This window comes from Triplophysa dalaica, chromosome 2, assembly GCF_015846415.1.
Source record: "Triplophysa dalaica isolate WHDGS20190420 chromosome 2, ASM1584641v1, whole genome shotgun sequence".
NCBI lineage: Eukaryota > Metazoa > Chordata > Actinopteri > Cypriniformes > Nemacheilidae > Triplophysa > Triplophysa dalaica.
In genome coordinates this window covers 1531724-1557979 of record NC_079543.1, presented here as the reverse complement: position 1 = coordinate 1557979, position 26256 = coordinate 1531724, and the positions used below count along the sequence as shown (strand labels likewise).

Here is a 26256-nt window from a genome sequence, read left to right as displayed (position 1 = left end):
TATAGCCTATTAAATCCTTTTCTATGTTGTTTTATATAAAGTATTGTCTTATAAACTCGTAGTACTGTAACATTATCACAAATAATATCAATAATATATAAAAGTAAACTACAAGTGTGACAGATTGACTTCTGACATCTGACCCATTAGTAAAGTCTTCTGCTTCTGTTCTACTTTCCTTTCACCCTCCAGAAAAAAACATTATAGCTTCATATGATGTGGTCGGCTAACTGAGACCAGTTTTACTGCACCTGTGCATTGATGTTCTGTTGTTGCACAAATTGTTGTATTGTTTTCCTCTACTTGTAAGTCACTTTGGATAAAAGCGTATGCTAAATGACTAAATGTAAATGTACTTTCATACAAGTAGTAGTCCGTTCACTGTCTGTGTTTTCTGTTTTCTTCGGTTTGTAGAGTTCAAAAAGGTTTAAAGAGTTCATTCTCCTGTGCTTCTTGGACAGTTTATCACCATTCATAACAAGTGAAGTGACAGTTTCATATGTGATGTATGTGAGGCATTTAAATTATGACAACAAACTATCCAAAAATGTAGACGGATCATTCACACGGCAGCAAAGATTTCAATTATAAAACATCCAGTTTATGTTTATGTCACGGGTTGTTTTGTGATCACAGACACATGACAACAGAGTCTATTCCAACAGATTTCTTTATAATAAATCCAGCGGAACCGAACACAAACACACGCAACACAATATGACAACATAAACTGGACAAGAAACTAAAGTGACAGACAGACTTTAATACAGGTGAACAGAATCAGGTGAGGGACTAATGAACTAATAAAGAGACAAAAACAAAACACAACATAACCCTGACAGTTTATGAATATCATACCCTGCTTTAAATTAATGTAAAGGAAATTTGTTTATTATAAATGTTTTTAAGACAATCATGTTTGACGTCTTGAAAGCAAGATTTCGTGAGAATCCCCGAGCGCTGAGACTCAAAGCTGATAAACTGGTTTAATTTCAAAGATCATTTCTCTGACATTTGCTGACAGGCTCTTACGACAAAGACAACGCAAAACATCACTAGCTCGAGGTGAAAATGTCAGTTGGATGGGGATCTTAATTCAAGGTACAGAAGCCATTTTCTGTAAGAGTTCAATATGTGAGAGAGGGACTCAATGCATGAGGAAATGACACGGGGATCAGAAATTCTAGAAAATACGAAGTATAAATCCTATAATTGTTCAAGAGTTTCTTTAACAAACACAAACACACACAACTGTCACATCTGATTCTTCTGTTCTGACAGATGAGCTATTCAGCACAAGATCTCTTTGACACCTTCACAGCCGTCATAAATATGTTATTAAACAAGTTCCACTTGTAAAGCCCACATCACCAGTTTAATAGTGAGAGTGAGTGCAGCACATTTTTATGATTCAAATCAAATGTCCATATGTTGTATAACTGGATATAATTCAGTCAGATTAGTGTGTGTCAGGTTAAGAAAACATACGTTCAGCTGGGTGCTGGATGGACGTCAAAGGACACAAAATATTGATTTGAAATTCTAAACCCATCGTGTAAATTATTACACAGTGCCTTTGCTGTTGATCAGGTGACATGTCTGAGGTTTATTCTAAACACATAAAAAAATGAAGAACTCTCCATACGGAGCCCCAAAAGAAAAGAACAAAAGTAAGAAAACGCATTTTAGTGATTCAACTGCTCTGCTAGTGATGGGGCAAATGTTGATCTTGAAGCTCAAAAATTTGCTCAGACAAGGAAGGTCCAGGTGTCAAAGATTTAACTTTATTCGTACAAGTCAAACAAATTGAGATGTTCCAAGTCTCCGAAAACATCTGAAAACTTGGTGTTTTCCAAGCCCTAGTTATAGTGAAACTTCTCAAAGGTGTTTCCTTTCGAAACCAATCAGGTAAAGTCCCGCTATCTCTTATTTTTTATTATCCAACTGTCCTTGTCTGCCACCATTAAATCTAGGCAACAAGGTTTCTTGTCTAATGGTGGCAGACAACCTTGACTGTCTTTTTCCAAAAAACAAGTCGTGCTATAATCCATCATAAGTTTGACTTATTTGGGTCAGGCCTTTAAACCATCACTGGATTTTGTATTGCCGAAAATGATTAAAATAGTTTATGAAAGCAATCACTGCATAAGTAAATATATGTTGATTCTACCATGCAAACAATCTTATCTTGATTCTAATTCTCTAAGTTAATGTGATTTCTGATCTACCTAACACATCTATGTTACAAACATTCCTATGATTACTTCTTCATAACCGGGTGAATAAAAAGCCCCATAGTATACAGAATATGATCAGAATTATACACAATACTAGTTACCCAGATAGCAAGAGACCAGATGAAAACCATTGAATCAATGTTAATAATAATTGATTTGTCAATACAAATGGAATTTAATCAATATCACTTTTGCACCTGAAATAAATGTTGATTTGGTGCCGGTGAGTCTGAGACGTCTGGTTGGGCAAACTCATTTCCGTTCGTATTCACTATCGAGTTGTTTTGGCTCAGCAATGTAAAGAGGATCTGATATATAGAGCAGTGTTTCACAACCCAGTCCTACAGGACACCCCTGACAGAATGTTTTAGATCTCTCCCAATATGAAACATCTGCAAACATCAATAACAGATGTAACTTGGCACACGACCATGGTATAAGCGGGATAGTCCATGGCTAGCCTTGCATTAAAGGATTTTAATGTACTTTGCAGAGTCGACCTCCTTCCAGTCGGGTGGTTCTTGGGCTCCACATTGTGCATTTCAATCCTTTAATTCTCTGCTAGCAGTGGATACGTTTATAACAGTCGTTTAGATGGATGCCAGAGCTGAATGTGCTATTCTGTCAAAATTAACATGTAAAGCACTAAACAGAACCATAAGGCTGCAAAAGTGAAGTTGCAAGCGTGTTGCTCACTACGGCCAAAAGATGGCGCCATAAGAAAGCACTGACAGAGTGACTTATTGTGAGACTTCACTGGTTCCTAAACATATTTTAATGTAATATGTACCCTCAGCTTTATAATAAAAATATATATTGAAAATATATTCTCAGTAGATCCACCTCCCTCGGTTGAATGTAGAGCTTTCATTATTGTTATTACTTTAACTCCAATTGACACAGAATAACTGGCGTGTTCATTCCCTCTTCTCCATATACAAAAAACACTTTCATAGTCAATCAAAAACATTATTGAAGCTTCTTTAAGAAAACACAATATGATATTATGCTAAAATAACATGGAAATACACCTCCACAAACCTTAAGGAAAGGATGAAAGCACAAGCAGATGGTTTGTTTTCAAATAAATTTAAACATGTTTGACAACAACGATTAACATGAGCACATAAAATAAGATAAATCTTTACAAATACGATTACTCGAATGTATTCATTTGAATGTAGAATCAATAATACAGAACAAATAAGACCAAAAACTACATTAAGATACAAAAATCATCCTTCACCTGATTATTAGTTCTAACCCTGATTCTCTAATTTAAGTCTCAGCCTGTATATTCAATGTATTTCTGAAGAGCTCAGATGTTCCTCCGCTGTAGATCATGTTATCTCCAGACTGTTTTTGGTCTTCTTCTTTCGTCACGTTAGCACTATTTACACATATCATCTCAACTGTTTCTTTAGCTTTTTCGAGTGTACTGTACTGCAGATTTCTCCTCGTGAAAGATTTATTTTTGGACAACTGAGACCCTCTCTAAGCCTTTCTCTAGGGAAATAAAAGATCTCGTTGAGGTGAAAGGTGAGACTCACATCATCCCACACTTATAACTCTTTCTCGTGTTTAAGCAGTTGTTCTATTGTAGCTGTTTTGTTCTAATGGTTCAATATCATCTTCTTGCTGTGGGTGTTTCACAAATGACTTGTGCTTTCCAGATGATTTCAACAGGCTGGTAACTCAATCTAAGATCTGGATAATCTTTAAAATTCTCATTCATCTGAGGCCTGTGAATGAGGACAGCATACACCATTGCCTGCCTATAGAGTTTGGTCTGATACACTCTGAGAACTGGATCTTCACCGTCACACATCTGTTGTTTGTACTCTTACATAAGTTCAGTCAGAGGAAACATGAACCGAAAGTTCAAAAGTGGATGATTTGGTGAGATCTTTCAGGAACGGCTGTTATTCTGCCGATTTTTCTTGGGTTCTGTCTGGGAACAAGCTCTCGAGATATCGCTCCTCAGCTTCTCGTATATTCTCTTCTTTAATGGTCAGATTCCACCATGACAATCTTTAAATCCCTTGAATCCTTCTGACTTCTAGATCTCTGGTAGATTTGTCTTGTTAGTGACATGAGTCACCTCTGTGATGTGAAATTCAACAGGGTTTGGATAATCCGGGATGTTTTTTGGTAGATAACGAAACATTGTTTTATTTCTCATTTCATCTCTTGTTTTCAGATCTTCTATTATAATTTTTTCTCGCTCGAAGACATTTAACACATGTACTAAAAAATTTAACACATATACTAAACATGCAAACAGTGTTTTTAAACTAAAAAACTTTATGGTGTTAATGGCTTGAATTAAATAAAAGATGGTGTTCTTTTACAGTCTGTGTACCTGCTGTACTTCAGTCAACCACAATGTCAAGAACTGTGAGTTCACATTTTATTCTGTGCTGACAAAGTTCTCTCAAATGACTCCTCTCTCATGATTCATCAAAAGCACTTCATCTTTACTGTAACACAAATTTTGAAGAAATACAACACAACACAGGAGGGCAGAAGAAGACTCAACAACTGCACAAGAGCTCTGTGAGCATAACATTAATTCCTGAAAGCACACAAACATCTGTCAGATGTCTAAGATGTTTGTCTTTGGTTGTTTGCTCATCTGCGAGACATCTCTGAGACGTCTGCAGCACATTTCATATAGACCTTTAGAACAGTGGTTCCCAATTCCAGTCCTCAGGGCCCCGACAGACTATTTCAGACGTCTCATTATTGAACGCATGGACGAGTTAATGAGATAATGAAGTGATGATTATGTCATTTATAATGAACATCTGGTGATATCAAACAAAGTCACTGAAGATAATCTGAAATGAACATAATCATGAGAAGTCACCATAACGCTGTAGAGTGTTTCCTTTAGTAAGGCTGTCACACTTGAACTTATTGTTGATGGTTTTATGCAATTGTGTTTGTAACCAGCAGGTGTTCATAATTCCTTGATGTGGTGTTTTGTCATAAACTTGATTACAAATAACTTCAAAGCTACATATGCTGGATTTCAGCTGTACAAACTGACACATGATTGTTTGTCGCCTTCAGTGTGGAATCTTGAAGTGTTTCTCAATGGCCACTATTAAAGCGTTTACAAAAGACCTTTAACAAAACAGCAGCACTTCCTCAACCAACATTACTGCTTTCTAACTCCACATTACTTTATGATATTTGTTGATTTGACAGCATCCAAGTGAAGGAAACTGCTCTGTCTTTGACTCTCAGTTCCAACATTTTCTTTGTTCAGCTTAACGCAGAGAGAGGTATTTGGAAGAATGTCAGTACCCAACAGATCTAATATCCCATTTGCCCACATAGTATTTATTTTCTCTACTAAAGTAGGGATCGAGCCTTGTTCGGTTTTTCCACATATCTTCCTTTGTGTTTAGCAGAACAAAGAGATTTATTCAGGTTAGGATTTACAGGACTCACACACATTTCAACCCGTTCACACACTCACACGCCACACCTTGTATTTCTCACGCAGAGAAATGTGCAGCATAACGCCCAGCACAGCAAGTTTCTCCGCTATTAGAGGAATCCAATCAGGGCCGGCCCTGGCCAATTTGCTGCCCTAGGCAAGATTTCACCTGGTGCCCCAGGAATTTTGTTAATAAACTTACACAGAAACAAACTGCACAGCTTTGTCTTGTTTTTCTTTATTTTGAAAATATTTTGGAAACACACACACAACGTATTATAGATACAATATAAATATGTTTATATTATATTATGTTAGTGCAGAAAAAACTATATTACAGAAACATTGCTTTCCTTTGCTTTCCTTGCCTTTCTTACAGCATATGTAACATTCCAGAAATTATAAATAAGAGTGCTGCACAAAAAATAAATAACTATATACAAACTTGAATGAACTATGCAAATGTATAGCAAATGTTCTACAGTCTTACTCGCCTTGCCTTTCTAGCAGCAAAGTCATCTATGATATCATCATAAGACAGCTGTTGTGAGACTACATGATGTATGCTAATGACTGAAAGTCCACTGAGACGTTCTTGAGCCATTGTAGATCTCAGGTAGTTTTTAAACAGTTTGAGCTTAGAGAAGCTCCTTTCAGCAGCAGCGACTGTCACAGGTAGAGTGGCAAAGATTCTCAGAGCGACCCACATATATTTCAAAAGTGCATCTGAAGAGAGAAGAGGAGGATTATATGTGACCATTGGGTGTTACATTTTATTATTAAAAAGCTGATGATAGTGAAACTATAAAAATATGGCAGCACCTAAACCACATTATAGCTTAAACACACAAACAGCAAGAATAATTACATCTGGTATTCATGCACAAAATTCTATTCATTGAGCACTTCTCTAGCATACAGTAGTTACATTTTCAAAATTAATTTTGAAAGTGTTTGTTTTCCAGTATATCTGGCATGGCAGCAATGTCCTACTAACTACACTTTATGATGTTATAACCATGAAACAGAGGTGAAACGTAAATCTTTATTTAAATTGAATTTTAATGTAGCTATTTTTAATAAATCCATATATATAATACATATATATAACAACATTTTATGTAGGACTCATTTTAAATAAAGATTTACGTTTATATAGCAACATTTTATGCAGAACTCATTTAAATAAAGAGTTATATGTCACTACTTTCTACTCAAGGACCTTGACAGAATTGTAGTGGAGTAAAAAGTACGATATTTGTCTTTCAAATGTAGTGAAGTTAAAGTAAAACATCTCCTGAAAAAATAATACATATAACATTACTAATTTAGCCAATTCAAATAAAAATACCATAAAATACTGCACAAGTTCGACTAACTATGTCATAAGCTAAATCAAATTAGCGAACTTTACAGGCATCGTTGAACTAACTTAATGCAACATAGATAAACTAATCATTACCTACCTCTGTCTTTTTCGCGTTTTTCTTCCTCTTCTCTTCTTTTTTTTCTTCCCTGGGCACCAGATGGCTTCGGCCTTTTTGACATAATGACAACTTATCAGTGTCAGTGAATTCGGCCATCTGTCACTCACAATCACACACAGGTAACGGATGTTTGTTTTGTTTTTCAGCAGGGCGGGGGCGGGGGAGATTGATGCGTCACTCAGTCGGACCGGGGTGGATCGGGATTCGGGAAAGCAATGTTGTAGTTTTGTCTTTATCGGACGATCGCTTTTTTTAATCCATAATATTTAAGTAGTATTGGTAATAAAAAAATTAAAATATATTCATAAAAATAGTAATTTGGGCGCTCGGGCGCCCCAAGGGGTGGGCGGCGCCCTTAGCATTTGCCTATTCCGCCTATGCCCAGGGCCGGCCCTGAATCCAATGAGTTCACAACAGAGTTCAGTAGGCCCTGCCACACACCGGCTGATCTAATAAAAATATATAGCTACCGAACAGCCAATCAGAAAATAGCATTGCTGTATCCAGGTACGATTTAGATATTCCTGATTCCAACGAGACATTCTGTGATTTACGAGCTCGCTCGACACGACATTGATTCAGATGCTCGCTGAAGTAGCTACAGAAGAGGACAGCTGTCACATTGATTCACATCTCACCGAAGTGGCTACAGACTGATCGACGTGAGACAAGACCATATCCTATGAGATACAAATTATTATGGAATATAAATTATTCCATTTGTCTATTTAAAAGATGTCAGGAAAGAGGCAAATGAGCACTCTTTCATGCTTCGCTCTGAAGAATCAGCTCCCTGTAAAAAGGTGGCCAGGACAGAGGAGGAGACTGTGGAGAAGACAGCTAGGGTGTCAGTAGATGAAGACACAGTGGAGAACCCACTGGAAACAGGGAAGAGCCTCCACCTGTATGTGTTTCTTTAAGAAGTAGAAACCATCCCTATGTTGCATTCATGTAAAAGTATTTGACATATTTTATATCTGGGGATTGGTGTCAGTGTGTAAGGATGGCCAAAACTGTTGACATGGTCTCAGAAGAGAGATACTTTCCCTTTATTGATCCAGTCTGCAGGCAGTAGTTGTTGTGTAAAGAAAAAAATGTCTTAAATGCTATGACAACAAACAAGAGTCTGTTCTTTTTGAAAAATAAATTAATTTAGACTTTTGTTGGAATAGGTGCTATTTAATATTTTTTTTTAAGGATTCATTTAATAATAATTGTTGTATTAAAGTGCAACTATTTCCACTATAATTTACTTTGACTCCTTTATAGACAATGGCCATATGGCTAAATAGGAGATGTTTCAAATGTCAAATTGTAAGCTAAACAGCCTTAGCACAACTATCCTTAAGTAAAGACCCCCCAGCAAGTCACTTAAGATAAGAAATAACAATAAACATAAGTTTATTGAATATTCTGAACTGTATTACATACTCAGTCTGACCTTGTCTGACTAGAATCTAACTCAACATGTTTTATTAAATCAAACAAAGACTGAAAATTACTGCTTCACAACATCTGATGCCATTGAAAATGATAACAAAGAAACATTCACTTGTCTTTACTTAAGAACACACAACAACACATTCTCATTAATAGACATAATGGAAAACATGAATGTGAATGAGTATGCATATATGGATGAGAAAACAATCAATGAAATACATCAGATATATGTCCTTTATCTTTAAATCACCTCAAAATTTCACCTTTAAATTTCCTAAAAACCTACAAATCATTTATATTTAATCACTGTTACAAATTGTTGATTTGTCAATGTTAATGGCATTGCATAGACAGATAGATAGATAGATAGATAGATAGATAGACAGACAGACAGACAGACAGACAGATAGATAGATAGATAGATAAATAGATAGATAGATTAGGGAACCTGAATGCGTTCTTTTAAGGTGTTGAAGGTGTTCTGAAATGTTATGAGGTCGTCCTGTTGTGCATGTATCAGAACAATCCCGGTTTCATAAAAGTTCACTGAAAGAACTCTATTTTTATGTTCCTCATCTTCATATATAGACATTTGTTCCCCTTTGATATCAATATATTTCTTGTCAACATTTGTAAAATAATCACAGATGTTTGTCTTCCACACATGTGACCGTGGTGTGTAAAAGAGCAGGTTAATGAGTCTGTTTCTTCTGTTTCTGTCCTCAGTCAGGATCTCTGGGTTTTCTTTTATCTGTTGATGTTTGCGTTCTGTTTCCTCATCTTTATTATCTGCCATAGCGGTGCGGTTCACAGGCCTTTGATGAGCTGGACAGTGCTTCAACTTGATAGTCTGGAAGTGTGGAGGCCAACTGTCCTGTGCTTAAGTTACCTTTAATGGGTAAAGAATGTAATTTTAGCAACCTTTGTGCATAGAATTGTTTTATTTCATGTACATTTGTAATAATGTTTATACTTACTTCAATTGTTCTCACAAGTATGTAGTTTCTTATTCCTCTTGTAGTTTATCTTTAAATGAAAACAACACAGTAAACAACAAATGAAATATAGCTGCAGCCAGTTATGATGGGCCAAAGCAGTGTTGAGAGTTGAGGACAACTGCTCTTAAATATTTCTCATATTTCTTGTGGTTAAAAGTACTACTTTGTCAGTGATCCTTTGAAAAATATACAATTTGTAAAAAGATAAATTGATTTAATACTATTCAATGTTCTCTGACTTATTCATAGTTCTGAAACATGTCATCCTCTCGCTGATCTCTTCTCTCATTTATATACATAAAGCTCGACTACTGGACTCCGGTCCTGGAGTGTTAGTAATCCGCAGAGTTTTAACATCGATTCAATGGTTTTCATCTGCTCTCTTATTATCTGGGTTAGTAACGGGATTTTTGCACAAGATGGCGCCGATGAGCTTTTGCGATGCCTTCTTTTCCCATCCAGTGTCATACAACTGGATATTATCACCACCATCTTCTGCAAATAGTGAATTCTGAAGATCTTTTTTAACTTGTTTGTATGTTTTTGGCGAGAGTTGGAGCTAAACTCTGCAGGACTATGATTCTACAGCACCGAACTTACCTACCGCAGGTTCAGGACTACTTGAAAATGATGACTTTGGGCTGGAACCAAGCCAAGCAAATCACTAGCCCCCAGGACCAGTGTTAACTATCTCTGGAATAATGTTTTGTACAGGAATTCCATAACAGAACAAATAAATCTTTTCTTTTTTAAAGATGACATAATGTAATGTTCCCCAAACATTCACGTAGACATTTTTATAATTACATCAGAAACATTTAAAATGTCATCAGAACATTGTCAAAAACATTAAAAATATGTAATGTTTTTAAAACTTCTGCTATGTATAGTCTGATTTTATTGGACATGGTAAACTGTGCTGTTTTAATTGAAAATTACCGAAAAAAACAGAGAGAATGAACACAACACTCCAAGTTAGATAAATTTGACATATATTTGTATATCTGTGGAATCTATAAAAGATCATGTATTTTACATATATATTTCCATATATCATTTTTCTGTATGGGAACTAATCCATAACAGATCTATATGTACAGATCATGGGAGATAGAACAAATCATTAAGGTCAATAGAATCCACATCACAGCACTGTTTAGTCATTTATGGTATTTAATTCCTGCGCAGTATAATGATCAAATAAATGTGCATTTAAGAAAATATACATAAAACTGTTCACCTTTGGCTCTCTTGGTTTGCAGGTCCAGGCTGTTTAGCTTGTTTTTCTGGTCGATAATGTTTCCCTCTTCATGTGATGATAAAGACAATGTGCTGCTTCTTTTTTTCTGACAAGGTCTAAGTTTAATAAAAAAATTCTAGCTTTTAAAGGTCACGAGATGCAAATATTTGATTAGTCTTTCAGGAAATATTTTGTCATTAAACTATGTAGGTGTGTCACAAAGACTGCTGTCAGAACTGACTGTTTAAAAAGATAAATGCTGCCACATCAACACCCTTTGTATAGACCGTTTGTCATTCGTAGGCGAACACAATTGCAGGAACAAAGACAGAAGATGTAGTTGCACAGTATTGATGCTCTGTGATTCATTTTCTGTTCTCAAAGACCTTTTTGCTGTCTTATTTAAATAATGGTAATTCACTTTGCTCCAATGTGATTTGTGTCAAATTCTGGTTCAATAGTGTGAAAGTAGAAAGATAAAATAAATTAAAAAATTGCTTAAACATTTGGCCATAAGACGTCACCAATGGGGATAATCATCAAACTAATTCAGATAACCAGATCATGCATTATATCATGAATATAGTTTATAATAGTTTATGCTTTTGATAAATGTGTGTTTAAATCTCTTTGGGTTTATTAACTACATTTGGATACTAAAAACACTCCTTAATCAATGCCACAATAATGCTTCAATATTTCGTTAACTTGATCCTTTAGTCCTTTATACATGAATATCTGTCATATGAACCTTTACAGTAGTTGATGGGAGTTTTTCTTACATTGCAGCATGAAGCATTTTTGTTGATTGCCACCATTGCTGAGCTTCATTTGCTGGTTCTTGATGTCTGTGTGTGTCTAGAAAATACTGGTGTTCAGATTTTTAAACGCATCACATTGATTTAAAATCCATTAATTGCAACCTTTAACAAAACTCTTAGTGTGAACGCTGTAATACCTAAAGATAGACGTGAAATAAAATTTCACGCTTTTTTCCCAGAGCTGTTTCATTATTGAACTCTGCTCCCCACTGATTCCACTACCCCTCATAACTTTAACTGTAATGCTGCTATTACAATGTTTACATTGCACTACAGGGCTGCCATGCATGAGTGAACTGTACACACCAGTACTTCATGTTATCTGCTCTACAGGACTGTTTACACACACAGCATCATTTGCACTCTATACTGCTCACTTGCACACCAGGAATATTACACTGAATGCTCATTTGCACTAATGGACTACTCTCATAACTGCATTACCTAATCTACTGCACTGTAACTTTAATAACTGCACTAACTCATCTACTGCACTGTAACTTCAATAACTGCATTAACTCATCTACTGCACTGTAACTTTAATAACTGCATTAACTCATCTACTGCACGTTAACTTCAATAACTGCACTAACTCATCTACTGCACTGTAACTTCAATAACTGCATTACCTAATCTACTGCACTGTAACTTTAATAACTGCACTAACTCATCTACTGCACTGTAACTTCAATAACTGCATTAACTCATCTACTGCACTGTAACTTTAATAACTGCACTAACTCATCTACTGCACTGTAACTTTAATAACTGCATTACCTAATCTACTGCACTGTAACTTTAATAACTGCACTAACTCATCTACTGCACTGTAACTTCAATAACTGCATTAACTCATCTACTGCACTGTAACTTTAATAACTGCACTAACTCATCTACTGCACTGTAACTTTAATAACTTCATTAACTCATCTACTGCACTGTAACTTCAATAACTGCACTGACTCATCTACTGCACTGTAACTTCAATAACTGCACTAACTCATCTACTGCACTGTAACTTTAATAACTTCATTAACTCATCTACTGCACTGTAACTTCAATAACTGCACTGACTCATCTACTGCACTGTAACTTTAATAACTTCATTAACTCATCTACTGCACTGTAACTTTAATAACTTCATTAACTCATCTACTGCACTGTAACTTCAATAACTGCATTAACTCATCTACTGCACTGTAACTTTAATAACTGCACTAACTCATCTACTGCACTGTAACTTTAATAACTTCATTAACTCATCTACTGCACTGTAACTTCAATAACTGCACTGACTCATCTACTGCACTGTAACTTTAATAACTTCATTAACTCATCTACTGCACTGTAACTTCAATAACTGCACTGACTCATCTACTGCACTGTAACTTTAATAACTTCATTAACTCATCTACTGCACTGTAACTTCAATAACTTCATTAACTCATCTACTGCACTGTAACTTTAATAACTTCATTAACTCATCTACTGCACTGTAACTTTAATAACTTCATTACCTCATCTACTGCACTATAACTTCAATAACTGCATTAAAGCTGAAATGTTTACAGGCGAGATATTTCTTTTAGATCATAATCATGTTAACGTTTGGCATAATGAACCCAGTACACTCGGTGTTTAAACAAACTGTTTATCTAAAAGTATCAGTGAGAAAATTCAATAGCAACAAAGCACATGCTAAATTAAAACTTCTAGACAGACATCAAGAACCAGCATATGAAGCTCAACAATGGTGATGCTCAACAAAATGCTTCAAGCTGCAATGCATGAAAAACTCCCATCATGCAATGCAGTATGACTTATAATTGTCACCACTGTTGAGGTTCATATGATAAATGTTCATGTGTAAAAGGAGGTTTTTATATCCAAATGGAGATCATAAACCTAGAGAGATTTAAACCAGAAACACAAACTATTTTCTGTTCCTTCAAGATTTGATTCAGCGTTGACAAATGATTGCCGTGAAAAAAATATTGTAATTATCTAAGAAGCAAGTATCTTTGAATAAATGAGCCATTTATATAACGCTCGGTTGTGTATTCCTGTACACCTAAAGTGCTTAATAATCATATGTGGGGAGTCTGTGAGATCACCAGTGCGCTCACGACATACCAGCATTCGGTTGAGAGAAAAGACAGAAAAAGACCCACAACCTATTACTGAAAGGCTCAAGAGCACAACTAAAGCAAACACTGATCACAATTATGGTGGAAATGTTTTTTTTTCAGCTGATGTCATCCAAGGCTGTGGCTGAAGTCAGTTGTAGTTCTTGTGTTTCTCTTTTCTTCAGTGATGTTGATTGTTAACAGCAGGTGTTCATCACTCAATCATCATTTAATTACTCACTTAATCATCTCATTAACTTTAACTCTTTGAGGACTTGAGATTTGACTTGAGACTTGCTTGTGACTTGAAAGAAATGTTTTGGTTCCTCCGCTGGTGAAATCAGCTGCTGAGTTCATGGGTGAAACAAAAATATGGCAGGACTTTTACTTTATGGCACCAGGATTGTCCACCTCTGACTACATGATTAGATGATGTGTCTGCTTCATATGATCCTATAATCATGTATTCATAACATGAGACTCCCTAATTTCACACCCTACTAAAATATTCTCAAGAAAGTCAGTTTAAAAATACAGGACAAGAATAATGAGAAACGTTCAGTGGTTTCATGTGAAGTTAATCCAGTTTCACAGGTTCTTCTGTTTAATGATTGAACATCAGATTTGATAAAAGACATGTATACAATAGATACTCACAATAGATCAGCTCATGATCTTTGTCTCCATTTCCATTTAGACTTTTGTCACTGTTACCAACTAAGAAATCTTAGTTGTCTTCTGCAATATAATGAAAACATCGTTTAAACATGAACAGAAACACAGTTATTAATTCTAAAAACACCAGGTGATGAATCTAAAAATCTGTTTTGAAAATGTCAAGATTTCAACTCAAGGAAACATTGATCACCATGATGGTGACATCCAAACAAATTACTTTCAACAAAACAAAAAATGATACGTCCCAGCTAGCAAAAGGTTTGTTCCATAGACCACTCCAGTCCACGAGCATTCCCACCCTGAATGTTTTGGATGTCTCTCTAAATAACACATGAAGTTAAATCGGGTTGACCGTCCTAAGGCATCAACTGTCACTTCATTATCTCATTAATGATGAAATAACAACAACAATCAGTGAAATAAACCAGAAATAATAAGAAGTCACCATAATAGTGTTTAGTGTTTCCTTTAGTGGGGGTCTCTTGATTTATAGTGGAAAGTTTCTTGATAGTTGTTATTGTGTGTTTTTGAAGCACATTCAAAACATCTTGACAAAAGCAGAGATGGATTGTTTCTCTATCAGGTGGTGATTACAATAGAGGACATGATGTAGACCTGTTTTGATATTGTGTGACAGAGAGTTGAAAAATTTTATGAAGGAAAATATTTTTGACTCTTTCAACAGCAGAAATATCACGTGAACAATTCAGACATCAAGAATCAGCTCATGAAACTCAACAGTGGTGACACTCATCAAAAGAAAGCTTTATGCTGCAATGCATTGTGGGTAACAGCCTAGAACAGAACTCCTGAATGACTCCCAGCATGCATTGCTGCACGAAGAAAAGATGCAACTCAACTTTGTCACCATTGTTGAGATTCATAAGATGATTCTTGATGTCTGGAAGTTTTAACTGTATATTCTTTGAGATCTTTTGGATTTCTGCTGCTTACATCTAAGCTGTCAAAACAGAGATGTAATCTGGGGACACAAACGTCTAATAAATAACACACCAGCACTCAAAAGTTCTGCAAACATTCCCAACAACAAGAATCAAGATTACTTTCACTTTTCTTGGTTGCTAGATTTGTTCTTCAGAAAACTTCTCATATAAATCAAGGGTGAAGCTCAACTAAAGGAAACACTAAACACTATTATGGTGACTTCTTATTGCTCATGTTTTCTTTAGTGTTTGTGTTTGTTAACAGCAGCTGTTCATTATTACTGAGATAATAAAGTGATGATTGATTACTTAACTCAACATGATTTTACTCATTAACTTGTTCATGTGTTGTTTAGGGAGACATCCAAAACATTCCCTGTAGTAATGCACGTGGACTGGAGTGGTCTAAATAACGTCTAAAGAACGTCTAAGGAACACATTTTTGCTTGCTGGGGTGTTACTCGCCCACAGATCCTGCACACGCTAAGGGTTAAAAAACAAAATAGTATTTTATAGCTTAAATGTGTATTATAACACATGCAGTTAAAATACTGCCTGTCCTGTCATTAACTGTGAAATCACAATACAGAATTTCCTGTGAATGTAATGCAACTAGTTTTATTCCGCTGTCACTTTCCAGAAGTTTTCTGTCATTTTCTTACAGTGAATTCCTGTGAAAGTAATGCAACTAGTCCTCCCAAGAAATGTTTTGTTCTCAGAACGTCTCTGCTGGTGTCGAATACATTCCCAGAACGTTCCGATGTGGTCACGATGTGGAGTTTTTTAAAGGTTGAGATGAGGTTATTTGGTGGAGCTTCACAGAAGATTCAACTCATCTGCTAGTAACCTTAGATATCAAGAGAGCAGGTGAAAACATTTACATTTAGTCATTTGTATGGAAGCAAATAAGAGACATAATGTTTTGAAATTTAACAGCCTATGAATACTTGATTTAGAATTATTTCACTTTGGAAACCATGTATCTGAATTTATTTGTTTCGAATTTACCTCTGTGAAATTTAAATATGAAAATCCTTGATTTCCAATTTAAAAACCTGAATTTAATGCTCACAGATTCAGATACAAAAAAGAACAATTTACAGAATTTCAGATAAAATGCATTCAGATTGATCTAATTTGATTGCTCTTATTCAGATCTCAAATTTCAAGTTAATACTTTTCAAAGAAAACATATGTCTAATTCGACTGCTCAAATTCAGATCGAAAAATTCAAGTTAAATATTCACATGGTAACATCCGGGCTACCCAGGATAGGAAAAACAGTTGAGCCCAGAGCCCGTCTGCAATTGAATCGAACCACTGAACCGAACCAATGAACCGAACCACTGAACCGAACCATTGAACCGAACAATTGAATCGAACCACTGAACCGAACCATTGAACCGAACAATTGAATCGAACCATTGAACCGACGTCGGCCGGCCTATCAGAGCACGACAACCTGACTGTCTGTCATGATCCAAGAAGAGGCCAAGGCACGGATATTAAACCTGTAAAGAAGATGACTTCTAGGGAAAACGAAGGCGCTCTGGTAAGTTTGCTATTTATGTACAATCAGACTCTACAGAACAAAAGTATGTTGTTGGTAATTATTTTTTGGAACTATTATTATTATTATTTTTCGACGTCGGTTCGGTTCATTGATTCGGTTCAGTGGTTCGGTTCATTGGTTCGGTTCATTGATTCGGTTCAATGGTTCGGTTCAATTGCAGACGGTCTCTGGGCTCAACTGTTTTTCCTATCCTGGGTAGCCCGGATGTTACCATGTGAATATTTAACTTGAATTTTTCGATCTGAATTTGAGCAGTCGAATTAGACATATGTTTTCTTTGAAAAGTATTAACTTGAAATTTGAGATCTGAATAAGAGCAATCAAATTTGATCAATCTGAATGTATTTTATCTGAAATTCTGTAAGTTGATTTTTTTTGTATCTGAATCTGTGAGCATTAAATTCAGATTTTTAAATTGGAAATCAAGAATTTTCATATTTAAATTTCATAGAGGTAAATTCGAAACAAATAAATTCAGATAGATGGTTTCCAAAGTAAAATAATTCAATATCAATTATTCATAGGCTGTTAAATTTCAAAACATTATGTCTCTTATTTGCTTCCATACATTTGGCAGACACTTTTGTCCAAAGCGACTTGCTTATTACAGGGACAATGCCTCTGGAGCAACATGGAGTAAAGTGTCTTGCTCAAGGACACACTGGTGGTGGATGCTGCGATCAAACCAACCTTTATTTCTACTGTAGCGTGTATAAGTACTGAAAATCCATTTATCCTTTGCCAGAAACTTCACAACGAGTGCAACTCAAGGTTGTTTAGAAACAGCAGACACCACAACAGCACAAGCTATGAGACCTTTGATAAACAAGAAAGTGAAAATTGAAGTGAAACTAAACTGTGAAAAAGATTTCTTTACAGAGCTTGTCTCCCTTAAATGGTCTGAAAAGTGCTTTTGCATGCTGGGTGAGCTCATAGTAAACAACTCATGACTCCCAGAATGCATTGCAGCATGAATACATAGGAACAGAACTTTCCTGTTGTCACCATTGTTGAGGTGTGATAAGTTTTGATGTGATTTATTTGGACAAGCAAAACATTTGCCAACCTGCTCTGAATTTTTACATAATCTACAACAACAACAACAACAACAACAACAACAACAACAACCACCACCACCACCACCACCAGGGGCGCCGTATGGGGGGAAAAGTTAGGACAATTCCAAGGGCCCATGACTGACAGGGGCCCCACCCCAAACATATGTAAAAACGTATATAACATTATCAAACCATCATCATTCATTATATAATTTTATAGAATAATACAATTAATGATCGCTTTGTTTTAAAAATTAATGAAACATCCATATCGACCGACCACCCCCTTGTATCTGCATGAAATCGTTCGGTCCTGTCTTAGCGCTCTCAGTGACGGTGTTTAGTTGCCGTCAGTAGATGCGCTAGAACTACAGTCACCACAATGTTGCCTAGTAACGTTAAATCAAAATCTGGTTTTCCATAAAAGAGAGGAAAGACAAAGGAAAGCGTGTCAAACTGTAACCCAGTTTTTCACCAAGAAAGGTGTGTAGCCTATAGCAGTAGTTCTCAACTCTGGCCCTCGAGATCCACTCTCCTGCCGAGTTTAGAACCAACTCTTAAATTGAACGCATCTATTGTAAAGGCACTGATTAGCTTGTTCAGGTGTTTTATATCAGAGTTGGGGATAAACTCTGCAGGAAAATGGATCTCGAGGGCCAGAGTTGAGAACCACTGACCTATAGTCTGTGAGTGGTAGGAAACGTTTAGCACTATAAAAAGCCTGATGTGGAAATTCCATTTTACATGTCCACTTTATTATCTTGTTGCCATATATGTGCAGCTTAGTAAAAAAATCTGCCGTTTTCATTGTTTTGAGAAGATGATGTAATTTTTAAGTTTATTCGTATTTCTCTTTTTAAATCTTTCATTAATAATAATTTTGTTAAGAAAATTATTTTTTTGTCAAATATCACAATAAAAATACATTGAGACTGTAAAAGAAAGCCCTCAGCACATTCTTATGGTTGCTTTTAATCTTGCATCAAATAGTAAACTGCATACTAGACTTGCATGCATATACAAATCACCAACAGTAAATATTGTGCTACTACTAGCATTAGAATACAAGAAGCAGGACAGTTGTAAGCCTTTAATTAAAGTTATGTAAAGCTTTTGATGGGACAGTTGTCAAGGTGGTGGTGACAACAGCTGCACAGAGGGGGGCCCAATTTGATTTTTTGTCATGGGGCCCAAAATTCCTGGCGGCGCCCCTGACAACAACAACAACAACCACAAAAACAACATTTGTTTTTTGGGCTAAGCACTTTTACTAATCCTTTTTAATTCTCATCACTCCTGTTTCCTAAATGATGTAGTCAGGTCAACTAAAGCTATAAAACTAAAGACTGTTTCATCAATGCATCAGTGTCCTCAGTAAAACACGACTGCTTCTGATGAAAATAGAGTTTCAGAATGAGATCTATTAGTAAGTAATTGAGCCACAGTATTTCAAATATATATACATGATAGGACATGATGCAAAGTATAATAAATAATGTGCTATCAGTAATATAATGCATTCATACACATGCATTTAAAATACATGAATGTTATTATTATTTAATATGTGTATTGTGTGAGTGACTACAATACAGCCTTTACCTTATTGATCACATATATCACATATATTTACAGACATTGTTGATTTCACATTATCTGTGTTCATTAAGATATCAAGAGATTTCCAATCCATTTTCTGTGGTTTTGATCTCTTGTCTCATATGATCTGATAATGTATCTGCTTCAGTTTGATCATATAATCATGTATTCACAACATCTAAGACGCCCTGATCTCACACCTACTAGAACATTCACCTGATGTCAGTTTAAAAAAGAGTGTGTGTTTAATGATGACAAGAATAATGAGAAACAATCTGTGATTTAATGTGAAGTTAAACTAGTTTCACAAGTTCAACTGTATAATGATTCTACAACAGACACGTATACAATAGATTCTCAAAACAGATCAACTGATGATCTTTATCTCCATTCAGACACACTTTGACTTTCTGCATTGAAAACTCTTTTTTATTTCTATGATCTAAGGCAGTTTGGTCCTCTTCAGTTTAATACTGGAACGTAATGAAAAGATTATTTTCACACATATGAACAGAAACAGAGAATAAATGACTTTTCTAAATAGCTGGTGATAAACCTCTCATTCATGTCTGAACCATGTTGTGGTCTATCAATGTTCTTCTTCTTCAGTCTGAAGTCCAAACATGTTTTTTATCACTTCTCAAAACACAGCAGAGCCTCCTCAAGAATCACTGTAAAAATCCAACTTGCAAACTGTTCTCTCTACAAAGATAAATAAGTAACTTGAACAAAGCATTTTTAGTTAACGGAATCAAAGTGATTGTTTTGCATATACTGAACAAAATGAGCCTTAACATGTTTCTAACAAAGATTATTTTGTTCAATGGACTTTCTAAAGTGTTGGCCAAAATGCGTCAGAAAGTTTGCCCAGTTTACAAAACAGTGTATTCTGAACAAAAATATTGCAAATACTTGAAAGTTCCCAAGATGCATTGCAGCATGTTCAATTCTGTGTTTCTTATTTGTTTTTCTTTTAAAGATTAGTGTTTTAGTTCTTGCTGGCTAAATTTATGCTTTAATATCGTTGTTACCATGGTTGAGATTTGTGTGTTCAAAACAAAAGTGCAACATCATTTATTATTAACACTAATTTATGGATTCAGTTATTTGTCTAAAAGGCTCGTCACGGGTTACCTGATATTTCTTTATTTCTAATGCTGTGCTGAGGTTTCTTTTGCTATGGAAAGACCAAACTGAAAGAGATTATCCCTGAATGCATCATGACCATGAAATCCACATATGACTTTTATTATCTTTACTTGTTCAGTTTTACCCGGAAGCACAAACAAAGTTCAAGTGACTCAGAGTGATTGAAGTTACAATATCTGGTATTCAATGCTAAACCTAAACCACACGTCAGCAGTTTGAGTGCAGCTATGACACGTCAGAGGGGATCTGGCCCTCCCGGTGCCAGAGCCTGGTTTCTCCCGAGGTTTTCTTCTCCATTAATTAATCATTGGAGTTTGGGTTCCTCGCCACAGCAGGGCAGTGTTGGCCTGCTCACCGGGAGACTGCATTCATTCATTTATTTATTTATTTAGAAATTAGATATTATTTACTTACTCGTTGTATAAATACCATGCACTGTGCTGTGTTTTTCCTGTTTGCCCCTGTAAAGCTGCTTTGAAACAATACACATTGTGAAAAGCGCTATATAAATAAACTTGAACTGATAATGCACTTATCTTTACTTTTCTTGAATTGTCTCTGTGCCTATAATGTTGCTATTCCTTAATATTTTTGCCGAAATAATGATTTAATTTACCTCCTAATTTTTCCATTAAAAATGTGTTCTGGATGTTACAGTAACAGTATAGAGCATTGCTTTACAAGTGTTGGATGACCAGGGCTTCATCGCTCTTCTGTAACATCATTAAATGTTACAGTACATTCGGATCATTACAGAATGGGTTTTATTGTGAAAAGATTAAATTGTGCTGCAGTGTTCTTTATCTTTTATTTGTAATGTCAATATATTTTGTAGCTGGTTGGTTTTCTTAATTTATATCTGCTTTCATTGTAGAGCGAGAGCAATTTAGATTTACATTTAATCATTTAGCAGACGCTTTTATCCAAAGCGACTTACAAAGAGTTCATCAATAAGCAATATGTCATACAGGAGCAATAATACATTAGGTGCCAATACAAAGTTACTGGTTTCAACTAAAGCTAGACCACTACCTGTTGAGAGAAAGTTTTTTTTTCTACTTTAGAGCAATTTAGCTCTTACTATACTCAAACATATCAAACACATCTGAGCAAACTCATCAACGTCTTCAAGATCAAGAGAAACACTGACAACCATTGAATCAATGTTAAAATGTGATGATTCACCAATATTAACGGCATTTAATCAATATCACTTTTGCACCTGCAATTAATGTTTAACACATGTTGACAAATCCTCAAATCTCCATTACTGTGATCAGTGTTTGCTTTAGACGAGCTCTTGACTCTTATTCACTTAATTCCTGCTCCTCTATAAGTGCTTACAATAGTGTTTCTGTGAGAAAGTAATACATTTCTGTGTGCATTTATAAAGAAAGAGATGTTATGAAGGACACACTACTGGTGGCTGACAACATAACATTGACGAATGAACATTGTTTTAACATTGATTCAGTTGTTTTTATCTGTTCTCTTGCTATTAGTGTTTGTTGAGGGATGAAGAGAATCCCTGGAGGACACCGACCTCGAGGACTGAGTTTGTGCACTGCTGAGTAAAATACTCAAGTACTAAACACCTCTGAATGTTAATGTGATCTGTTTTCACTCTCATTCAATTTCTGAAACAAACATTCTTTGATATTTTCTTTGCATATACACTTGTTTTATGTTCACAGTATACTGGCGACACCTGCTGGTGAAAATATGACAAGAACAAATCAACGAAAACCGCAACACATAATATAAGCTTCATGTTTGTCAATTGTTACAAACAAAATATCAGTGCTTGTATTTTGTGATTTTATTTTTCATTAAAGCTGTTCTTACCATTTACACAATTAAGTATCATATTTTAGTTGTTTGTGTGTTTTTGTCATTCCCAAAAAAGGAAGTGACCATTAAATGTTAAAATGTGCAATGTTAACAGTATTTTATCATCATTTCTTTTGCAATCGCAGGTAATGCTGAAAAATCTTGTTGACAATATAAAATAAACAAGAGAATTAAGTTAAAGTCATAAAGAGATGTTTCTTCAGTGTTGAAATGAACACAACATCAATCACACAAACTGAAATAAACTACAGATACCAGAGGCCTCATTTGTCAAATGAAACCTGCAGCACTCGCAGATGAAAACGTGTGTATGTCTGTTCAGACCCTGATGTGGTGTTAAACACTTTTCCACGTACACTTAGAAATGAAATGTTGTATTTAATTAATAAAGTTATGTCAACCGATCCCACAAAACTTAGTTGCTTAAATGGAAAAGGTAATATACAAATAATTGTAACATAATGTTTTAAGTAAATCGCTCATAACTGTGTTAATTAAATGGAACATCACACACTTATTTTAAATAAATGTAAATTATTGTCTTGAATTTAATGACTAAAGCTTGATCTAAGATCACCTGATTAAATTCAATTTATTTCACAGAAATAAGCTTTGCTAATGTTATTCATTTGTGTTGATTAATGATTGAAACTTAGAGCAACAAAGTCTGTAGGTCAAATAAAAACTACTTAAGTCACTTTAACTTTTATTCAACATTGGTTTTGAAATATAATTGGTCATTTTGACCTTCACTATATCTGGGACTATCATGAATGACAAAATGATTGAAAAAATGTAAGCAAAACTCACATACAAATACAAAGTGTACAAATACAATTTAAGACACTAACATAAATCCACTTACAAAATGCAATTAGACCAATTTAAATAAAAATTCAAACAAATATCTGTGAATCTCTTTCACCATCTGATGTTTAATCCCATTGACAACGTCAATAACATGTAACAGGTGTTGCCTGCCGAAATAAAAAACTAAAGGCAAATCCTTATTGTTGTTTAGCTTAATAAACTGCTTTAAATATAAACGTTTCTCAAGGAAGAAAAAAAAAACAATTTGACCACTCTGACTAACAAACTACACAGCATATGTCCACTATATGCCAGATTTTCATAAACACATATTTTACCTTGAGGCCTCAGTAAACTTAAGCACTTCACATGTTTAATTACCATCAAATGAATGAATTAAAAAACTAAACAAAAAACAAACAGACGAATATAAATAAAAATTCAAAAACATAAAACTTGTCTGTGAAGCTTTTACCATCCAATAATGTTCAATTTATGCATAATGTTTATGGAACAAAGAAACAACAACCTTAAATTCTTTAAGATTTCAACATTATAACAAACCAGTGCACGGCGTACAATTTAATACGTTTAGATCCAATTTGAAATCACGAAACAAATGTCAATTACCAAAACCAACATTCTGTCTTTAGATTGCTAGATGTTTTGTCTAGAAGCAGTCCAAAATCCAAAGAACTTAGCCTCAGTCGATGACCAACTACAGTCTTGTCTGCTTTAGGTGATCTTACCACATGTAATGGCGATTATTACAAACCATCATTGATCACAGCTTTATTTTGTCTAGCAGCAGTCCAAAAATAAAGTAATAGTCAACAAAAGTCCAACGCCGGGTACAGTCTTGTCTGGTGCCGGTGATTTTACTCATGCAGTTGTTTTTTAGGACCTGCACTTTAGTGGAGAGCTTGTTCCCATCCAATTCCATTAACACTTTCTGAAGAAATTCGAAAGTGTATCGCAACTCCTTGGGATAACTCAAGTTTAAACAGTAGATCAAGCCAAACAGGACTGCACATCCATTTGCAATCTCTCTCAGATCTCGCAGCACTGTGCAGTCTTCAATGACGATGCCAAAAACCTCAGGTGGATCTGTAGCATCTGTTCCATCACGTTGAACAATGTAGACACCCAAAGCAAGTCTCTCCATTTCCGTCATTGCATCAATACCAATATCCTCAATAGCCTACGACAAAGAAAGAGACCCATTATTAATTATGCATCTATGAAATTATTAACAAACCCAAAATATGTTAAGATGTATGTTAACACAATACTCATTCCCAAAAAGTATGTTTGCTTGTTATTTTGCCTGACTGAATAAGGCAGATTATTTATTTGGCTTAACTTTACAAAATGCTATCTACTATTGTAGAAATTGATGGCCATTATGTTTTTGGTTGATTAATCCAATTAGCCATCATATCTACATTTCTTTGAAAATGTGATATTGCCAACATTGGCAAAATACAATATAGCATAACATGCATGTTCTTAGCCTACACAACACATTTTAAAATGACAGGTTTGTGAAATTAAAATATAAAAATACATATATTCTCTTTACATTTTTCTATGATTGACGAAGAATGCAATTTACCCAGTTCTCCTTAATAAGGCTGTCAGCAGGGATGGGCATGTATTTCAAATACAAAATACTTAACCCTTAACATGCAGAGGGCCGATCGGCGGGCAGGGATGGGCATGTATTTCAAATACAAAATACTTAACCCTTAACATGCAGAGGGCTGATGGGCGGGTTATCACTTAATATTTGTATTAATTCAGTCGAAACTTACCATCATGATGATCAGTGTTTCCTTGAGTTAGTCTCTTGACTCTTGATGTTAATATGTCAAGCATATTTAGCCAATCTGTATCTCCATGGATTCAAAGTATATTTGATTGGACAATGCAAATTAAAATTCATTTGAATAGTGTTGGCTTGTGAAGAGATCATCATCTCATTTAATTTACATTTATTATCAGAATCGTTTGCTTATCTTGAAATGACATAGTGTTATTATTTTGATGTAGAGAAAACGTTTCAAGCAAATTTAAAATTATGCCACTGAAACTTGGAATGACACAGACATGAAGAATCAATGTATGAATCTCAACAATGGTGAAAAACAACAACAAAAAACGTCATGTTACAATGCATTCTGGGAGTCAAAGATGAGTTTTGAACTAGAATGTTACCCAGCATGCATTGAAGCATGAAGTTTTGTTGTTATTGTTTGTCACCATTGTTTAGATTCATACACTCATTCATCAAGTCAGTTTGAGTCGGAACTCTCCTGGAGCTTTAGATTGTATTTGTATTTTAAAAATAATTCAACTTTATTTGTTCCTTATAAATAGCAGATAACTCTAATATTATTTACAAATTAAATGAAATGTGGATTACTTCAACACCCAACAGCATTGGATTAGATTTTTTATTTGCATTGGCAAAGCAAATATACATCAAAAGCATCCAATTACAGAATGGCAAAAGAACTTCAACATTAAAACATCTAAAGTCAAGAGACTAACTCAAGGAAACGCTGATCACCATGATGGTGAGTTTCAACTAAATTAAACAAATATGAATCGTTAACCCGGCCATGGGGCCCGTACATGTTAAGGGTTAAGTATTTTGTATTTGAAATACATGCCCATCCCTGTCGGCGGGTTATCACCAGAGGTGGACAATCCTGGGGCCAAAGAGTAAAAGTCCTGCCATATTTTTGTTTCACACATGAACTCAGCAGCTGATTTCATCAGCGGAGGAACA

At 35.2% G+C, this 26256-nt stretch overlaps 1 long non-coding RNA gene across 1 annotated transcript; it reads right to left on the bottom strand.

Moving 5' to 3' along the window:
* Positions 1 to 8606: 8606 nt before the first annotated feature.
* LOC130438390 (uncharacterized) lies at positions 8607 to 11016 on the bottom strand. The gene is made up of 3 exons (XR_008909322.1): positions 10854 to 11016; positions 9593 to 9641; positions 8607 to 9504 (listed from the first exon to the last, which is right to left on the bottom strand). It is a non-coding gene; the product is annotated as an uncharacterized LOC130438390 (long non-coding RNA).
* Between the last annotated feature and the right edge of the window lie 15240 nt (positions 11017 to 26256).